Here is a 21114-nt window from a genome sequence, read left to right as displayed (position 1 = left end):
CTGAGTCTCAGATAAAATTAATGATGAATAGATGCCTTGAAGTGATTGATCAAATACATAGTTCTATAAGATCAATGATTGTAATAGTGTAACTCTAGATACGGGAAAAAGCAACAAGAGGGAACCATTTCCTGGACCATAGAAGACTAGTAAGACAGGCAGTCCAGAGGCTTTTGGTTACTGTTAAAGGGGCCTACTCCAGTAACAGTACCTTGAGGGGCCTATCAATGACATCTTTGCTTGACCTGGGAATGAGCATTTCCAGCACCTTGGGACAAAGTGGTCACGAAATGCCTCCCAAACCTTGGTCAAAATTAAGACCAAAAGGGAGGGGATTGTAAAATAAAGAATGTCACCCACCATCCAGTTCTACAAGAATCAAGTCACTAGCCACTGCAGTCACTGAAAGGAATCCCTGAAAGGAATTCAGGGCAAGCATCAGGATGAGGCACTTTTGTGCTCTGGGAGAACTGATAGAACTGGCCCTCAGATAGTGAGATATTTTCAGGTGAAAATTTTATGAACCCAGTTTCTTGCACCTTCCAATAATTAGAAAAGCACTAAAACCATTAACTAAGATATCTTTTCCTCCTAAATGGCAGTAACCTTCTATCAAGATGAGAGTTTGCATGTAACCCTTCACCAAAATCACATACATTCTGGCCTCATACTGTATCTCTTCAGAACAGTTCTCAGAGCTGTCTGGGAGATTGTCTCCTGTATTATAATCCTCAGTTTGGCCCAAACAAAACTTTCCATTTCTTTCTTAGATTGACAATTGATTAAGTTTTTTGTGTGGACAGTTTCTTCTGCAAAATGTTTTGAAGGTTAAATTAGCATAGAGGTAAAGTGCTTAGGCTTGTGCCTGGCTCGTGGAAAGCACTTAATACAAGTTAGCTTTTATGTGAGTTGTGACTGCAAGTCTGACTCAAAGCCTTGTGAGATATCCAAACTTCAATCAATTTATCATTTTAAATATTTTAGAAATACAAAAGAATTCAAGGTCTTCTCAAGTTCAAAGGTCTTTGCTGGTTAGAAAATATATTTACCCACTTATGAAGTATTCTTGACTTTAAAAAAATTGAATCTGAATCTAATGAAGACTGCTACCAGAAATATATGAGTAAAGGAACAATTTAAAGAGCTCATACCACCTAGAAGCAATCAGCCAAATTCGGAGTGTAGGAAATTATAGAAAACAACCCAGTTTCTTCAACGAATCAACATCTTTAAGGGGGTGGGAGATTGAAATAGATTAAAAGATTTTAGAGATATATCAACCAAATGCAATATACGGCCTCATTATGATTCTGGTTGGAAGAATTGTAAAAATTCTTGTTTTGAGACAGATGGAGAAATTAGAAGTCGACAGAATATTAGATGACATCAGGTAATTCTTATTAATTCTGTTAGATGTACTAATGTACTAATGGCACTGAGGTTACTTTTTAAAAATTCTTATATATCAGAGATATATAGTGAAGTATTTGCAGGTGAAAATAAATAAATGAAAATATATTGGGGGGGTGGTGGAGTCCCAGGGAGTTCAAAGATCTTTAGTTAGGAAATAGATTAAGAGTGGGAGATGCAAATCAAGTCAAAGGATGGATGGACTCTTGCGAAAGCTGCAGACCTGTGTGAGAATTAGGTTGTGTGCGTCCAAAATGAGCACCCTTCAAGTTTTTTTTTGTTTGTTTTTTTTGGGTTCTTTTGCGGTACGCGGGCCTCTCACTGTTGTGGCCTCTCCCGTTGCGGAGCACAGCCTCCGGACGCACAGGCTCAGCAGCCATGGCTCACGGGCCTAGCCGCCCCGCGGGATGTGGCATCTTCCCAGACCGGGGCACGAACCCGTGTCCCCTGCATGGGCAGGCAGACTCTCAACCACTGTGCCACCAGGGAAGCCCACCCTTCAAGCTTTGAAGGCCTCTACACATTGCTTACAAAAAGAGACTTAGTATGACGATATGAGCAGCAAAAGTCTGCAACTTTCAGGTTCTACCAAAATCTCTGGCTCTAAGGTCCCTCAGTTAATCGGGACAGCTTCCGCCTCCATTAGCAGACATCTCCCTTAGCAGACTCCCCTGGCTGCTGCGTTCCCCACCGCTTCATATCCTTCCATTCCAGAAGAGCAACTAATGTGGAAGGGTTAGGAGAATCAGGGCCATAATAGTAACGTTTTTGTCCAAGAAGGAATCTGGGCATATTAGGTATTTTCTGTACTACAGATGGGGAAGAGAATTTGGCTTAAGAGACGCCTTATAAGCAAAATTTAAAAGTGTGTAACTGAGTAACTGCTTTAGATTCCTGATTTTAAGTCGAAATCTTATGAAGTTTAGGCAAAGTTTCAGACCATCGAATAATTTAAAGTTTACCATACTTTTAGGTATAATTGATTACCTTTGTAAAAATTAATACTTGAAGAAGATTGATGTATTGTCAGGTAACTGAAATACCCAAAGAGGAAATAAAATGTATTACGTTTATAAATTTATATAAGATGCATAAATGCTAAGCCAAGGTCAGCAAACTTTTTCTTAAAGGGCCAGATAGTAAATATTTTAGGTTTTGTGGGCCAGAGGGTCTGTGCCACAGCTACTCAATTTTGCCACTGTATTGGGAAAGCAGCCAGAGATAATAAATGTTAAATGAATGGACATGGCTATGTTCTAATAAAACTTTATTTACAAAAACAAGTGGTGAGCCCACAGGCCATCATTTGCCAATCCCAAAGAGGCCTGTATTACATTGGGAAGTGTTTCATTAGCTACCTTTATAAACTGAAGCAAACATTATTCAAGATCCCTAAAAATTATTGCTAAAATAACAAATGAAATATGTAATCTGAACTTGAACATTTAAGAACATTATTCTTCAATTAAATCATTTATTCCTTTATATCCAACAACCAGTTTTCAGGAAATGAAAGGACAAAGGAACGTCATAAACACCACCAGGGGATACAATCAGCAAAATCCTGATTTTGGGAAAACGTGTGGAACAAACTACCTGCTTGCTTTCTTTCTCTCTGTTTCTCTCTTGGCTGTGTTGGGTCTTCATTGCTGTAAGCGGGTTTTCTCTATTTGCCGTGAGAGGGGAATATTCTGTGTTGCAATGCACAGGTTTCTCATTGCGGTGGCTTCTCTTGTTGCTGAGCACGGGCTCTAGGCGCACGGGCTTCAGTAGTTGTGGCTCGTGGGCTCTAGAGCGCAGGCTCAATAGTTGAGGCGCAGGGGCTTAGTTGCTCTGCAGCATGTGGGATCTTCCCAGACCAGGGCTCGAACTCGTGTCCCCTGCGTTGGCAGGTGGATTTTTTGTTGTTGTTGTTTTTTGTTTTTTTGCCGTACGCGGGCCTCTCACTGTTGTGGCCTCTCCCGTTGCGGAGCACAGTATCCGGACGCGCAGGCTCAGCGGCCATGTCTCACGGGCCCAGCCGCTCCGTGGCATGTGGGATCTTCCCGGACTGGGGCACGAACCCGTGTGCCCTGCATCGGCAGGCGGACTCTCAACCACTGCGCCACCGGGGAAGCCCTAGCAGGTGGATTCTTAACCACTGCGTCACCAGGGAAGCCCCCTGCTTTCTTTAACAAATAAAGTGCAAGGGAAAAAAATAAAGCAAGTACCCAAATGGAGACATGTATTAAAAGAGACTTGAGTTAAAAAAAAAAAAAAAAAGAGACTTGAGAGGCATATTGACCAATAGTAATGCACAGATCTTATTTGGATTCTGATTCAAACATACTGTATACGTAAAATGATGACATTTACAAAACAGCTGAAAATGTGAACACTAGCTGGATATTTGATAAAATTAAGGAATTATTGTTCAAACTTTATAGACATGATAAATGTGTTATGGTTATATATTTTTTTAAAGAGTCCATATCTTTTAGAAATACATGCTGAACTATTGACAAGTAAAATGGTATATGCCTAGGATTTGCTTCAAATATGGGAGGGAATTAATTGGTGAAGGTATGGTTGAAACAACATTGGCCCTGAGTTTATAATTATTAAAGTTGGGTAATGTGAACATGGGGGTTCATACATTATTTGGGCCTTTTTTGTTAAGTATATTGAAATGTTTCATAATACAAAATTTCTAAACTGGAAATTTAAAAGCTTATTTTTTTAAAAACATAGCAGTGAAAAGGAACAAACTACTGATATACATAGCGACATGAATGAATCTCAAAATCTATGCTGGGTAAGAAAAGCCAGACACAGAAGAGTATTTACTGTATGACTCTGTTGATATAAAATTCTAGAAAATGCAAATTAATATATAGTGACAGAAAGTGGATCAGTGGCTTCCTGGTTCTGGGAGTAGAAGGAGGGATATTCTGTGTGGTGCAAGGAGAATCTCTTGGGCGTGATGAAAATGCTCTGTATCTTGATTGTGGTGGTGGTGGTTTCATAGATGTGAACCATCTGTTTTTTTAAAAAGCTTAGGAACACACTAAGGTTTCGAATTTGTTGTTTCAATAAACTGAATGCTAATCTTTTAAACCAGGATCAGCAAACTTTCTGAAAAGGGTCACATAGTAAATATTTTAGACATAGCAGGACATACGGTCTCTGTGGCAACTACACTGAAATCTGAATTTCAAAAATTTTCACGTCACAAAATATTATTCCCCTTTCTATTTTTTCCAACATTTATAAATGTAAAAACCATTCTCAACTCGTGGGCCATGCAAATCAGCGTGGGCCGATTTGACCCACGGCCATAGTTCACTGGACCCTTACAAACTTTTTACCATTAGACAAAAATAAAAGTAAACTTTTGAATAGTCTTTTCTGCACAGGAAAAACCACCCCAGAGAGCATGAAACAAACTCACTTAACTATTAGTATTATTATCTGGGTATTTCCAGTGCATTTGGCAGGGTATTTCTTGGAATAAACCAACGTTTTCAAATTATGATTTGGTTTTGCGTGGAGCTTGACTAAAGGAAAAGAATGCACTGCTCAGCTACTTGTAAATGTTGCTATTCTTTGTAGTAGAGATTACTCACTCTAAATTCATAAGTTGCTGTTCTAGCATCTGTCACACTTTCTAATGTACACTCATTTAGCCTGTCTCACAGACCTTGATCACCCTTGGACACCAACAAGGGTGAATCTTTTCTCCAAAGCTGGGAGGAAAAGATGTGGGGCAGGGGGGGTTGTGCAGGAGAGATATATGAAAAGGGGCTGTATTTTAGTTGCAGAAGAGTTGGATGAGAGAGGTTATGCAATCTTGATCTCAGTAAAGTGGGCAGTCAGACTGGCCATGAAGAATGAAAAAGACGCGGGCATGACGTAGGGGCTGAAAACCATAGAAAACAGCCTTTAAACGATGTCATAGAAGACACAACATGAACAAAAGGATTGCCAGGAGGCAGTTAGATACCAAGTACGTAGGTGTAGGTACTCAGTACTTGTTTGTTGCCAAAATAGCACCTACATAATTCCCATTTACTTTTGGAGAAGGATATTATAGAAAAAAGAATAGGTAGTGGACATCTTTTGTTTTGCTTAACTAGCACCCTCTTTTCTGAATCCACAGGGTGGTCGTGTTAGTACAATGTGGCCTTACTGTCCTGGCCCCATCTGATTGGTCAGGGTGAGGATGTGACCCAACTTGGCCACGTCTATAGTTGGTCAGTGTTCAACACAGCTCTGACCCAATCCGGGCCAAGCAAAGTTCTTTTGCAGGAATTTTGGAGCTAGAACTGAGAAAGAGAAGCTTGTCCCTCTTTGTGTGTCTGGACTGCAAGATATAATAGCCCAGGAGCTGGTGGACAAGTAGAGGAAACCTGCTTGTAGAGAGAGAAGGATGAAAGCAGATGTGAGTTGGAGAAGAGGGGTACGGAACTCTAATTCTAATCGTCCCTGGAGCCTCGGGTCTATGCTTGGATTCTGGAAAACAGCCCAACATCCCTTTCATGTATCCCTCATTTCAGTTAAACAGATTCCAGTTGACTTTCTGTCACTCACAACCAAAAGTCCTATATGATACAGAATGAATGAGTGAATGAATGAATAAATGACATCATCTCTACACTCAAGGTCATAATCCCAGAGCCTAGAGGTGCTCCAATTAGTTTCAATGATGATGAGATTTTTAAACTGGTATAAATATTAATAAAGGGAAACCTCACTGAAATGGATTTGGGAGGCTAGAAGCAGGAGAGCTCTCATGCACATACCACTCAGTCTCAATTACAGGAAAAACTGTCAATTACAGACCCCAACAAAAGAATCACCAACAAGAAGGAACCATCAATTCCAGGCCCCAACAGAAAAAGATGTACATTGCATCTCCTACATGAAATCTAATACCTCAGCAATTCAGCCAATGAGAAACCATCATTACCCCAAACTCTCACTTTCTCTAATGGACTTTCATTCAAAACAACGCCCCTGGGCTTCTCTGGTGGCGCAGTGGTTAGGAGTCCTCCTGCTAATGCAGGGGACACGGGTTCGACCCCTGGTCGGGGAAGATCCCACGTGCTGTGGAGCAGCTGGGCCCGTGCGCCACAACTACTGAGCCTGCGCTCTAGAGCCCGGGAGCCACAACTACTGAAGCCGGCGCGCCCGGAGCCCGTGCTCCGCAACAAGAGAAGCCACCACAATGAGAAGCCCGTGCACCGCAACAACGAGTAGCCCCCGCTCTCAGCAACTAGAGAAAACCTGCGTGCAGCAGCAAAGACCCAGTGCAGCCAAAAACTAAATAAATGAATAAATAAATTTATTTTTTTAAAAAAAACCTCCCAGTGCCCTCCTTTTTCCCTATAAAATAATGTTCTTCTTTGTTTATTGGACTTGCCTATGGTTTTTGCTATAGCTTGTTTGTCCCGAATTGTAATTCCTCCGCTATCCCGGAATAAACATATTTGCTGGTTGAATAACTGACTTTTATTTTTATGGTCAACATTGGCCTATGAAGAACATGTAAAAGCAAACTCTTTTCATCTTAAGAAGAAAGGAATCTTCACCCAGTAACTCAGGCAAACTGGAGAAACCGGTCTATCAACTCATTCGATCTTAAGGAATTTTCTGCTGGTCCCTATGAAGTAAAAGAAAGAAAATGTGCCTTTGGAAACCAGAGATATCAACAAGGAAATAAAAGAGCCTGAGCCATTTCATTGCTGCGATCTGCTTTCCCTTTTTTTTTTTAAGAGGAAGAAGGATGGCATGTCTTAGGTTGGAATGCCTTAATACGTGGACACAATCCCGAGCAATTGTTCTTCAGTCATGGCTAAAGTGGCCTATTTATGCCTAATCGCAGTTCACATACTCAAGAATCTGTCTGAAATATGTAAAGTTTTGAGAAGTGGTGCAGAAATTACGGAAGAGTGTCAGCAACAACGCTTAGTAATGATGTTAGCATTTAGAAGAGTCTCTAGGAGGAAACTCAGGTTTACTCTTCTATAAGGAAGGTTATGTGGTCAGGCTGAGGGCGTTGCCTAAGAGCTTTGGATAAAAGGGATTAGAACCAGAGTTTTAAAAGGTTAAATGAATTTTCTTGTGTAGCTTACTCTTAAACTAGCCTTTCTTCCCAAAATGCCCTGAACTTTCAGTCTCTGTTATGATTAGACTCTTCCAGAAAGTGATATGTTTTATAAGTTATACTGATAATGAAAGGGATCAGTGAAAAAACATAAGCCTTTTATTTTTTTAAGTAATTTTTAACAAGCAAATAGTTAAATCCCCACTAGTCAGGCTGCCTTTCTTTGACTAGGAAAGTGACATTTTTAAGAACTGGTTGGTCCCAGTTTCCATTCAAAAACTCCTTTTTCCTATTGACTTTTCTCTCCCTGGTGATTCTCCTGGCTTGTGGCAGCATGTCTTTTAAGTATGGGGCAAGCGTGGCCGGTTTATCTCCTCCCCTTCTTATTCCCATCTTTGCCTCTCTTTTCACTGCCTCCTCTCATTGCCAAAAAGAACAAAAATGTGCATTTTTTTCACCTGTAAATTTCCAGTTGCAAATGAAAGTATCTAAATTAAATTGGTTTCACCTTGTGCCCACCTATTTAGGAGTACAGAGAGGAATTATCCCCCCCTACCATTTTAAGCATGCAATACATGCTTGATACAAAAAAAAAAAAGGTTTAAACACTGGAAAGTATAAAGAAGATGGGGAATAATTGCCCATATTTTCATTACCCAAAGACAAATACTATTTTGGAGTATTTCTATAGAGGCCTTTTCTTTCTTTCTTTTATGTCTTTTTGGGGGTCTTAGTTTATGGGTATATTTTTTCATCATAACTGTGATTACTTTTCCTCCTAATATTCTATATAAGCATTTCTCGGTTTTACTACAAACCTCATAAATATGCATTAGATGCATAATATTTCATCCAATGAAATATTCTACTTAACCACTTTCTACTTCTAGATATTTCGCAAACCTTACTTCTTGTGTCATCTCATCAGTGTTACCCGTGAGTTTTCCAAAACATGAACAGCCGGGCAGGATGGTCAGCAACAAGATCTTAAGTCGTAGCTCATCCACCAGTAGCCAAGAAAGGATGTTTGCAATGAGGAACTGCCACAGTGCTGGAGCATGAAGGGTGACGTGGCGAACATGGCAGCAAAAAAGGGCAAGAGGACACTTTCTAAAAAGACAAATATAACTTCAAATAATGTAGGCAAAACTCCATGAAACATTCACTCGGCAGTCACTACATTACGTGCCAACAGGACATACAGACATCTCAACAAACAAAGTGCAAAGATAATCTATAAACAAACAAGGAGTACCAGCAGCTGGGGAGGTGGGGATTAACTCTGCCTGGGAGGGCTCCACAGAGGTGGAACTGCTCACCTACGTCTTGACAAATAAGAAGGAGTTCCCTGGCTAGACAAAGGAGAAAACACAGGTAGACAGAGGAAATAGCATGTGCAGAAGTCCAGTTTCTAAAACAGCAAGGTGTGGTCAAGGACTCTCAACCAGGGCTATGTAGCTGCAGTGAAGTGAGAGAGGCTGGGGTCACATCCTGAAGAACCCTGATGCCCTGTGTTGAACAGTAAAGAATTTGTCTGGTCCTTGTGTCTCTCAGTGGTAAACACTAAATCCTTGGCATTTACTGAGTGATCCTTTGCTGTTCGTGGTGGCCCCTGACCACACCTGTGTTTATGCTAACGCGATGACTTTCCAACATGACTGTCATGACTTAGACCAGTCATGCTGGAAAGATCAACCATGTGATTAGAGGGTTGGGGCTTTGAGCCAGCCAACCTCTAGGGAGTGGAAGGAGGCTGGAGGCTGAGTTCAATCACCTGGCTGATAATTCAATCAATCATATTATGTAATGAAATCCCAATAAAACTCGAGACCCCAAGACTCCAGTGAGCTTCCTGGTCGACAAATACATCAAATGTGCAAGGAGGAGGGTGCATCCTGAGTCTACTAGGAAAGTGCACAGATGCTCTACATCTGGCTGGTCCTGATTTGCATCCTTTATAATAAAACTGTAGTTGTGAGTATAGTACTTTCTTGAGAGTTTTATGAGTTGCTCTAGGTGGTTGAGGGCACCCCTGAATTTGTAGCCAGTTGGTCAGAAGTGCAGGTAGGCTGGGGGCCCCTGAACTTGTGACTGGAATCTGAAGGAGAGCAGTCTTATCAGGGACAGTGCCCTCAACCTGTAAGTCTGCAAACTTCAGGTGATCTGCATAGGAATCGCACTACAAGGTTGCATCCTGGGAAGAAATTTGGACCTGATTTTGAAGGATTTTAAGTAAAGGGACATCACATATTTGTGTCTTAGGAAAATCACTCTGTGCAGTATGAAGAGTGGATTAGACAGGGAAAAATATGAAGGGAGGGCTTTATGGATTGCTGGGAATCAGGCAGGAGCAATAAACTAGGCCAACATACAGCAATCGGGAGTGAAGATGAATTTCCAAAAATCTCTGAAATAACTGTGTGAAGCAGCAGATCAAAGAGCAGAATCCCCCAGGGTTGGCTCTGCAAGAATGTGCCCAACCTATCATGGAATGAAGACAGAAGTTTATTGGAAACATCACTTTCGATTATCACAAGCTAAAAGATTTGGATCTTTTAAAAAAGAGTAAAAAGATACATTTTTCTTTTGAGTCTTTAGGAAGAGTTTAAAGACACAGAATAATACAACGAATGATTATGTGCTTACCCCTGCCCCCAATTAGCACGTGTAAATATTCTCTTCTTTTCTATTAATTAGTCCTATTTGTGCTTATTTGTTTTCTATTATAAATCAGTGGCTTTCCGCAGGGGGGCGGGGGACTCCCAGGGGACATTGGATGGTGTCTAGAGGTATTTTTGGTTGTCACAATTGGGGATGCTACTGGCATCTGGTGAATACAGCCCAGAGGTGCTGCTAAACATCCTAAAATGCACAGGACAATCCCCATCGCAAAGAATTATCTGGCCCAAAATGTCAGTGCTGAGGCTGAAAAATCCTGATTTAAATAAAAGAAATAAAATATTATAAAGTTGAACTCCCTGTGTACCCTTCCAAACCCACTTCCCAACCACCCTCTCCCCAAAGGCAGCCACTAACTTGAATTAGGTATAAGGACAGAGGATTTTTTTGGAGTTATATTTTTCCAATTTCTTTTTTGCTAAGTTCTTAGGGTTCAACCCTTTGAAAATGTTTAGTTAATTCTCAGTGTCTCCTACAGGAATGAAAGTACCCACACAGACACCACTGTGCCACCAAAAAAGTACAATTGTAAAGGTGCTGCCTTTACACACGCACACACACACACACACACACACACACACCCGGATCCATCCCCTTACCACTGTTAATCTGCGCTGCCCTCTTTCTCAAGCTAGGCTGGGTTGCCCACCTAAAAGCGGGAGAGGAGACACAGTGCTAGACATGCTTCAGCCTTGACCAAAACATAACAAAAAACTCTTCTTCATTCAGTCTCCTTTGACACTGCTACTAGCGGTCCATCCTACAGGATCCTATGGTTGACCCTTTTACAGAATATAGTAAGTGTTTAATAAATCTGTCGGAACAGGGTCACTAAAAGCAGGCTTATTAAGCAAGGATGATCTAATTCAAGTCATCGTCTTACAAAAAACTTACAAACAGATGTTTGTGTTACAAACAGCTTATGAGAATTTGGGGGTAATATTGAAATGATGCTTCAATGCAAAAAAAAAAAAAATCAACTAAAAGAAATGAAAAAGTTATCAAAAAGATGGAGAACAAAAAATAGCTCCTGGGCTCCCCTGGTGGTGCAGTGGTTGAGAGTCCACCTGCCGATGCAGGGGACACGGGTTTGTGCCCCAGTCCGGGAAGATCCCACATGCCGCGGAGCGGCTGGGCCCATGAGCCATGGCCGCTGAGCCTGCGCGTCTGGAGCCTGTGCTCCGCAAAGGGAGAGGCCACAACAGTGAGTAGGCCCGCGTACTGCAAAAAAAAAAAAAAAAAAAAAAAAAAAAAACGCTCCTTGTTTTTTATTTTAAAAAATAAAAAGCAAAACTATCTTTTAACTGCATGCTAAGTACTATGCTTTATACTGGTGATAAACTATCACTCCAAGTGAGGGAAATATCACTCAAGATGCCTTCAATGATCTCATAATCCAGAAAGGGAAACACAAACATTAGCAGATAATGCTCGTAAGATGACATGGTGGGACAATGAAAGAGATATTTTTTCAGTATAACTGCAGCAGAGATGAAATTAAAGACTCAACTGGTAATAGCAATGCCCTTCTTCATCCCATGCAGACTATTGTTTATAACCTTGTAATAAGAGCTGAGAATGCCATTTAAATTAAAATAGTCCAACAAACTTACTCTACCAGATTTAAAATATATTGCTATAATAATGCGCTGTAATTTATATGGATAAGACACTGGTTTAAAACTAGGTAGATATAATAGAATAGAGAGTATAGAAACAGAGTTTGATCTAGCATAAATATGGTATTTCATATCAGTAAAGAAAGTATGGATTATTCAATAAATGATCTTGAAATAAATTTTAGTTTGGAGGAAAAAGTACATCATATCCCTAGCTCTTCTTAGTAGCAAATAAATTCTAGGAGGATCAAAGATTAAATATTTTTAAAACACATGAAAAACTAGAAGGAAATATAGGTATTTTAAAAATCTTGAGTCAAATGAGATATTTCTAAGTATGACACCAAATTTAGAAATTCCAAAAAGAAAATAATTTTTGCTAGATTAAATTTTTAAACTTCTGAACTACAGAAAGCTGTCACAAACAAATGTAAAAAGAGAAGCAATCTTTTTTCAAAAAAAAAACTAGGTCATCTGGACTAATATCCTTAAGACATATGAAGAGCTCTTATAAATGAATAAGGAAAATGTGACTCTCCCTGATAAAATGGGGAAAATGAAATAAAAATGCAATTCACAAAAGATTTACAAATAATCAGGTAGAAAGATAGCGTTCTTATTAATAGTCAAAGAAATGCAAATTTCACCACAATAAATGATGGTGAAGATTTTAAGTCTGAAAATACCAGTTTGTGCAGAAAGCAGATATTATTACATGCTGATGGTGGCAAGATACCTCGGTAGAAATCTTCTAGATGGAAATTTGGTAATACGTGTAAAAAGTTAAAGGAGAAGAGAAAATAGAGGGGAAGAAGGTTGAGGGGAAGAAGAGATGCTGAAGGGAATACTTCTGAACTAGCCCTTTTCATGAAATTTGTCTTAAAATTTATCTTAGATATGCTTCTAGGTCAAGGTGTCAGCAGGGTTGGTTTCTCCTAAGACCTCCTTGGCTTGCCGATGGCCACCTTCTCGCTGTATCCTCACGTGGCTTTGCTCTGGCTTTGTTTCCTTTTCATATAAGGATACCAGTCATATTGGATTAAGGCTCTACCCTTATTTAACATTAATTACCTCTCTAAAAGCCCTATTTCCAAATATAGTCACATTCACGGTTAGGGCTTCAACATACGGATTTGGGGGGAACACAATTCAGTCTATTACAAATCGTGAAAAGTGGAAACAACCTAGAGGTCCAGAAAGTAAAATATTATGCAGCCTCACAGCGATGAAGCCGATTTATACTTGTTAACATGGAAAGCTGTCACAATACATGACATTCTTTTTTTTGGCCGCACCCCACAGGTTAGGGGATCTTAGTTCCCTGACCAGAGATTGAACCCCTGCCCTCGGCAATGAAAGCGCAGAGTCATAATCACTGGGCCGCCAGGGAATTCCCTATGACATGTTTCTTAACAGGTTTTAAAACAATAGGCTTAGTATGACCACACTTTTGGAAAAATATATATGTATATTTGCAAAAAAACGTTATGTATGTAAACAAAGTGACATCTGGATAGCGGAACTCTGAGAAAGATACATATTCAATTTTATATTTTTATGAATAATATAAAATGAATATTTTAACCTTTATAATAAAGGAGAAAAAAGTTATTTTCGAAAGGGCAGTTCCGTCCCAAATTTATTTCTTCCAGGATTATTTAAATACATTTCAAATTCTGATTGCTAATTTTTTGCATAAATAATTACAAACTATGAGCCAAAGTGACTCCGCGGGGTGCACCAGCAGAGGCCACTGATGCGAGGCAGATGACAAGCTTGAGTGGAAGAGATTCATTTGCAGAAAAATTATGAACATAAAAAAGTGTTAATTAGCCAACAGAATTTATGGGTGTGTTTTGTGGACCCTGGCACTCATTCAATTTGATTATTGTAGCCTATCAAACTACATAATTTAAGCCAAAAGGCCCTGTTAGAATAGACAAATACATTGACAAATTTCAAAGACAATAGATTCCTTTTTTTAGCAACTTGGAATCCTATGCACAATTTCAACACCAACCAAGTGGAATTTCACAAAAAAAGTGCAGTTTCACAACAAGGAAAAAAACAACGTAACAGTGTATGTTGGTTTAGTCCCTGATTGGTTTATCCACTAATTCAGTCCCCCGAGTGACAACTCTTTCCTTTTAGTGAAAAATCATCTCAATTTGCTACTTCTTTTGAGTTAGTTTTTGTATTTAAAGAATCAAAATTCAAGGCAGCTCCCTCAAATTTGAAGACCTCAGCAGTGAAATCACCTAGTGGTGATGGTCGTTCAGACTAAGCAACATTCCCAGTGTAGCCCTCCCTTCTGCATCATTAGTTATGGTTACGTTGTAGACAGAACCTCCATAATGCAGCTTGATTTGCCTAAATAGAAGAAATAGATCTTTCTCTGTTAGAGGGAAAGTTGGCATCAAGGACAGAAATTCATCTCCTGATTTTTTGCCATCCTCAAACGTTTAGCTAACTGATTCATCAGAACAAGCGAAAGCATAATGTCTTTCAACCTCTCCTGGGATTATCAAGTAGCTGATTGCAACCTTTCACAATCCTTCAGCATATGGGTTGCATAATCTTTAGGGGATTCTGCAGAATGTGCTGATAATGGTTTCCTCTTTGACATTCAAGTTAATTATCACTGTTGAATCTTTAATACTTAAAAAATATGTGTTGCTTAATTTGTTCATGAATCAGTGGTTTAATAAATGCCAGCATATATATTAAATTATGTTAACGTTTAATATCTTTTTTGAGCAAAGTGCATTAAAAATTAAAATAAAATTAATTCTCACTTTCCCATTCTTACACTGTAAGTAATGTTATTTTACGCTGTGCTACAGTCTTCTCCAAATTGATGTTCAGTGCTTTGAATTAATGAACTTTGTGATTTATATACTGGCTGGGGTATTATTCATTGCTTTTTCAATTACAGTAAAACTTTATACATCATGACATGAGACTGAGCAATTGGATGAATAGTACTGGGGGAGTTTTTCTTTTAAAAGGGATCACGTAATAAAGACAGAAAACTAAATTAGCGTCTCTAATATGCCAGCCAGCGACACTGGGCTCCGTGTTAGTGCGCTTATGAATGACCTTCCGGAAGTGAAGTTTTCAGAATCAGAATGTTCAGGAAAACCTGATCTCCCGCCCTTGAATAACTGCAAACGTTCATGGCGAACCACTATCATCCAGAGAACTAAAAAACAAGAATCTCTAGGATCCAGCGTATTAACAAGAGGCTGAGATTTTGAAAGTACTGACATGTCGTATCATCCTATCAATTTTTAGAACTGCCAGAAGTGATGGTTATGCTTTGCACCAACACCTAAATGTGTCCCATGCATCTGACTTCTTTCCATATTTCTTTTAGTCAACACTGACAAGATTCCTATCCCTGCCCTGGGCTCTAAGGGCTGAGGGAACATAACACAGGGATGACATTCCCCCAGGGTTTGTTCTGTTTGTTTGTTTGTTTTAATCTCTTGAAAACCCTGTGTCATTCCCAGGAGGAGCATCCCATGTAGTACATGGCCCCAGCTGGAAAACTCAAGGTGAGGCCAATGTGAGGAAAGGCTAGAGGGGGCCTCACTGAACTGCTCCCACAATCACAGAAGAGCGAGAAGCACAGTGAGAAGCCAGGAGAAGCGGTTGACAAGGCAACAGAAGCAGCAAACAGGCTCACTGGGAATCCAGACTCAGCACCGGCAAGCCACTGCCTGTGAAAAACCCACAGCCACATGGGGCCCAGGCTCCTTCCAGCCAGCTTGACCTACTCTGCTCATGACCCTCAACCTACAGGAACTTCAAATGCGCCAATAGAAAGGGAGGCTTTTCATCTGGCATGAGGGATTTTACTATTCAAAAGGAAGGACAAAGGGAGGGAGGAAAGACCTGTTATCGCCTCAGAAAAATGGGCCTGATGACAAGACCCTGCACCACGAATACCCCAGAAGCCTGGGCAGCCCCTTGCTTACTCAGGCAATTTGAGACCAGACCACACAAAACACCGGAAGGAAGCCTGTGCTTAAGACAAGGGATAGCCATGTAACTAATAAGCATTTATTAGTCCTGTGCATAGATATGCAAAATACCCATCACACAAGGAGACTTCAAACTCTAATTTTAGGATTTTATTCCTGTCTGAAAAATATAACCTCTGTTTTCTGGAATTTTCCTCATTCTGTTCTGGCATCTCTTAGTTGGTCAATCTGCCCACATCCCTTTGGTCACCTCCCATTAGAACAGGTCCCCCTCCACCCTGCACCCCGCCCCCCAGGGCCATTGCCTCCTCCGGCACAGGGCTGGTCCCAAGTCACTGTCTGTCATACAAGCATCCATCTGACCTGACCCCTCATTTCTTGTCCCCCACCCTGTTCCCTGCTTATGGTCTTTCCTGACCCTTGTACCTGATGCTCAGGATGGCTTCTCTGGCTCTTAACACTGTCTTCCGCTTTCTCCTTGATTTAAACCCAGCTCTTTGATGAAGCCTGTCTAAGCCCCTCCAGGAGCCCCTTACCCAGGACAGGTCCCCACCAAGCCAGCCCTGGTTCCTCCAGCTGAGCAGACCAAGACAGTTCTGGAAATTTTGTATTTGGAAGTCAAGGAGAAAATCTTATTTTGCATCAACACTTATTGTAAATAACACCTGTAAAAACTGGTGGATTTCTTGTCTGATCCTTTCTCAATGATGCAGCATGGTATGTATCTCAGGGTCCTCATTCCAAACATCAGTGAAGGTTGCACAGAGCTACAGTTCATCCAGTAAGATGGTTCATCCACTAATAGGACCAGACACTGGAATCCTTGGCTTGAGTCACCTCTCTTGTCATTTGATGTTTTCTGATAAGAGACAAGTGCTGTAAAAATAAATAAGCAACAGCATTCCAGTTGTTGCAAGTTCTGGGGAGCAGGGGGCCTTTAGACTTCCTACGTCATAACCATCCAAATGGATCCCAAAATTTACGTAGCTCCTGGAAAGTGTCACAATTATCTTGGCAAGTAAATCACTCTGCCCAGAAGTATCCACAAAATCCATTTTTTTAACGTCTTTATTGGAGTACAATTGCTTTACAATGGTGTGTTAGTTTCTGCTTTATAACAAAGTGAATCAGCTATACGTATACATATATCCCCATATCTCCACCCTCTTGCATATCCCTCCCACCCTCTCTCTCCCACCCCTCTAGGTTGTCACAAAGCATGGAGCTGATCTCCCTGCTGCTACCCACTAGCTATCTATTTTACATTTGGTAGTATATATAAGTCCATGCCACTCTCTTACTTCATCTCAGCTTCCCCTTTCCCCTCCCTGTGTCCTCAAGTCCATTCTCTATGTCTGTGTCTTTATGCCTATCCTGCCCCTAGGTTCCTTAGAACCAGTATTTTTTCTTTTTTTTTAGATTCCATATGTATGTGTTAGCCTACAGTATTTTTCTCTTTCTGACTTACTTCACTCCGTATGACAGACTCTAGGTCCACCCACCTCACTACAAATAGCTCAATTTCGTTTCTTTTTATGGCTGAGTGATATTCCATTGTATATATGTGCCACATCTTCTTTATCCATTCATCTGTCGATGGACACTTAGGTTGCTTCCATGTCCTGGCTATTGTAAATAGAGCTGCAATGAACATTGTGGTACATGAGTCTTTTTGAATTATGGTTTTCTCAGGGTATATGCCCAGTAATGGGATTGCTGGGTCGTATGGTAGTTCTGTTTTTAGTTTTTTAAGGAACCTCCATACTGTTCTCCATAGTGGCTGTATCAATTTACATTCCCACCAACAGTGCACAAAATCCATTTTAAAGCCTCTGCTTTCAGGTTATCTGAAGACCCTGTATGGAGAGACCTAGCATAGGTTGTAGTGAACAGATGGTGTAGGTTCCAAGCAAGTCATGACATGTGCTCAGTTTTGGCCAGAGTGGCTCATGGTTATACTGTGGTCAGTGCCAGCTGAGACCCGCTCAGGACCCTGCATGGCCTGCCCAATGACCTCCAGAACTTTTGGGAAGGTGGTGACAGCATGGGAGCGTGACTGAGGGAAGATTCAGGGATGTGTCCCACCCTTAGTCTCTGAAATAGGTGTGACTCGTTGGCTCCAGTTAGAACTGGTGAATTCCCCAAATCCAAATGTCAGAGTGGTGATTTCTTGCAGAGAGTGGATGGCAGCCCTGGATATTTTGGGAACGAACCGTATCATCTTCCCTCATCTCTTCTGGGAGAGCAGCCTACTTCTACACATCTGCTCCCAGGAGATCAGTCTCCAAAAAGCCCCACCTTGAGTGCAGGTTACAGGGTCAAAAGATGCTGCTGCTTTGGCTGCCAGCTGGGGTGACGTAGGCAGAGAAGCTGGGATGCGGAGGCATGCTATCCTGACCTACAACTGCTTCCCTTGCAGCCTGTAGACACTGCGAAAGCAATTTTGAAAATCTGAGACATCTTGATGTATCTGTTCTTCTTAAGGTTATTTTAATAACTATAATTTTATTTATTTTTTAAAGCATTTATACCCTTTAAAAATTTTATTTATTTACTTATTTTATTTTATTTGGCTGCGCTGGGTCTTAGTTGCGGCACACAGGATCGTCGTTGCCACATGCAGGATCTTTGTTGCAGCATGAGGGATCTTTAGTTGCATCATGCGGGATCTTTTAGTTGCAGCATGCTAACTCTTAGTTGCGTCACGTGGGATCTAGTTCCCTGACCAGGGATCAAACCTGGGCCCCCTGCATTGTGAGCGCAGAGTCTTAGCCACTGGGCTACCAGGGAAGTCCCTAATAACTATAATTTTAGATGGTCATCTTTTATCCTGATCTTGAGTCTTACATCTTACATTTAATTTTTAAGCATCATAATGAATATTAATGAACTAATTTACTTAGGAATTCACCTAGAGTCTATTCCTTTATGTATGGCTTTCATCACAGTGATCTCAAACACTTCTAGGAAGATTACCCACATAAATAGTGCCCCCAGCATTTATGCTGGGAAATACTTGATTGCTTTCTGCTTATTGTTAATTCAGGAAACCCGTTCATTCTCAAAATATAAACTCTTGCAATTGAATCAAATGACTCAGCTCTCCCGCTCCAGCCATGCTGCCTGGCCTTTCCTCACAGCTCCAGACAGGGGTCCAGTTGTCCTGAGCACACCCCCGCTCACCTGTCCTGTTGTACGAAACTAAACGTGTTCCCTTCTTTCCCAGAGTCTCCCTATTTACTCCCACCAGTTAGACTGTGCAAATATTCCCGTGTCCTTCGGGGATCCCAAATCACACTTGACCCATGAACCAACCCTCCAAAATCACACATGATGTGTGGTACATGTGTGCATATTTTTCTGGGGATCACACCCACGGCTTTCATTATATTCTCAAAGGGCCCATGACCGTCTCATCCAAAAGGATGGAAATGGTCTCTCACTGTCATCGATACTGTCCTACGGTATACTTGCAACAGTAAAACAGCCTCCTGGCTGGTCCCCCCGCCTCCAGGGTCCTTCCAGTCCATTCTGTGCACTGACACCACCTCACTGATCATCAGTGGAACACAAGGTTTACCTGCTTTAATTCTCTCCCATTCCCCAAGTCCACAGGAGCCTGAGAGCGGTGCCACCACACCTGTTTTATTCCCAATTAATTGCTTTGCTACCTAGAACACCTCCCCTGCCTCTCTCCGCACACCCATTCAACCTCCACACTTTAAGGCCCAGCCAAAGGCACGTCCCAGCCGAAGACCAGCCTAGAGGTGGAGTTTGGTTTCAGATGACAGGATACCTGAGAGGGGATGTGGGCCTGGAGGTTTACAGAGCTGGAAAGGTCTGCATGGAGTTGAAAATCTTGAAAAAGGACGAGCTCTCCAAGGTTTCAACCTTGACAATGAAAGAGCTCTCCAAGGTAACTAAAAGCAAAAACAGTCAAATGTTTATTCTCAATTTCTACAGCACTTAGGTGCCCGGCCCAGGGCTCCACAAAGAGCTCACTTGAATACTTACCTAACAAATGTGGAATGTTACATTCAAAACGAAACATAATCTGATGGGGGAATGGGAGTTTCATAAGGTTAAAATTTGCCTGCAAAATATTTTGAACAAAGTACTTTGCAAAAATTAGGTGAATTATTTCCCTAGTCTTTGCCTCAAAAATTGTAATTTATAAAAGCACTGGAGTTGAAAGTGGTTTAAAGCGGCAAATGAAAAGTCAAATGACATCCTTAATAGGTGCATATTAAATATACATATTTCTATTAACATTTTTCATGGATGTGATGAGAAAGTAAATCTACAGTGGAGAGAAAGAAAATACACTTTGCATTAATAATTTGTAAATCACTATCTCAGGGATTTGCTTAATTACTGTTACCTATGCAACTAACCCCAGGCATAATTATTTAGGAAAGAATTCATGTCTTCCTTGCGACACATTCTAAACCAATATTGTTGGTCTCTAAGGAGAAACTGTGTCCGCAGTTAAGTTAGGTGTTTAATATCATGAGTCAATATTAATATTAAACTAGAGCTGAAGAGAGAACAAGAAACAGGGGCTGGTGCACAGCCACAGAACCACGCTACAACTGCAGGCAAATGTGAGTTGCCAAATTAGGTGTTATTGAAATGGAAGACCAAGCAGGAAGCTGGTGGATCGGCAGGCGGGGCCCGTCCCTCATAACGCGCTCACCAATATAACATTCCCCCAGTGCTTCATCTTCATTTGCAGAGGATAATGGATAGGATCAGGGCTGCGAGAGTTTGGTCAGTTGCACAAGACCCAGCCTCTAGGCACAGAGCTACCACGGAGCCTGGCTTCTACCAGACCATCTACTCTCTACCAACTCAACAGCAGTTTATAAATTCCCCCCAGGGCTTAACAATGCCCTTTGGACCTCCACGCACAGGAGCCCTTTAAAAGCCGTCATCCCCAAAGCTGGCTGCCCATAGCATCCCACCAGTGTTCAGACCACACAGCCCAACTGTGCCCCAAATCTAGAGCATTTCCAAGTCAGAGCCCTCAACAATAACTGCTCCTCTGCACATGTGACGAAACAGAGGCCTGGAAGATCTAAGAACTGGGCCCGAACCTGATCTTCTTCCAGTCCGGAGGAGGTTCTGCTGTATCCCAGTTCTGCCAGCTGTTATGACATAGGGGATGCCAACCGAAGTAGAGCTGGCTTTTCAGAAGTGATATTGCAGTCCTTCTGAGCGCCTGGACCTTTGAGTGTTATTGGAAAAGCATTGTTCCAATTTACTGGAAAATTTTCTTTTACAAATTGACCTCCTGCCCTTGCTAAACCGTTCCCCTTCTTTTCCTCTGGAAACG

At 41.2% G+C, this 21114-nt stretch overlaps 1 non-coding gene across 1 annotated transcript; it reads right to left on the bottom strand.

Moving 5' to 3' along the window:
* Nucleotides 1–18496: 18496 nt before the first annotated feature.
* On the bottom strand, nt 18497–18569 carry TRNAV-CAC (transfer RNA valine (anticodon CAC)). The gene has a single exon. It is a non-coding gene; the product is annotated as a tRNA-Val (tRNA).
* Nucleotides 18570–21114: the final 2545 nt, after the last annotated feature.

This window comes from Tursiops truncatus, chromosome 2, assembly GCF_011762595.2.
Source record: "Tursiops truncatus isolate mTurTru1 chromosome 2, mTurTru1.mat.Y, whole genome shotgun sequence".
NCBI lineage: Eukaryota > Metazoa > Chordata > Mammalia > Artiodactyla > Delphinidae > Tursiops > Tursiops truncatus.
The sequence above is the reverse complement of the archived record's forward strand: the minus strand, read 5'-3'. Positions and strand labels throughout refer to the sequence as shown.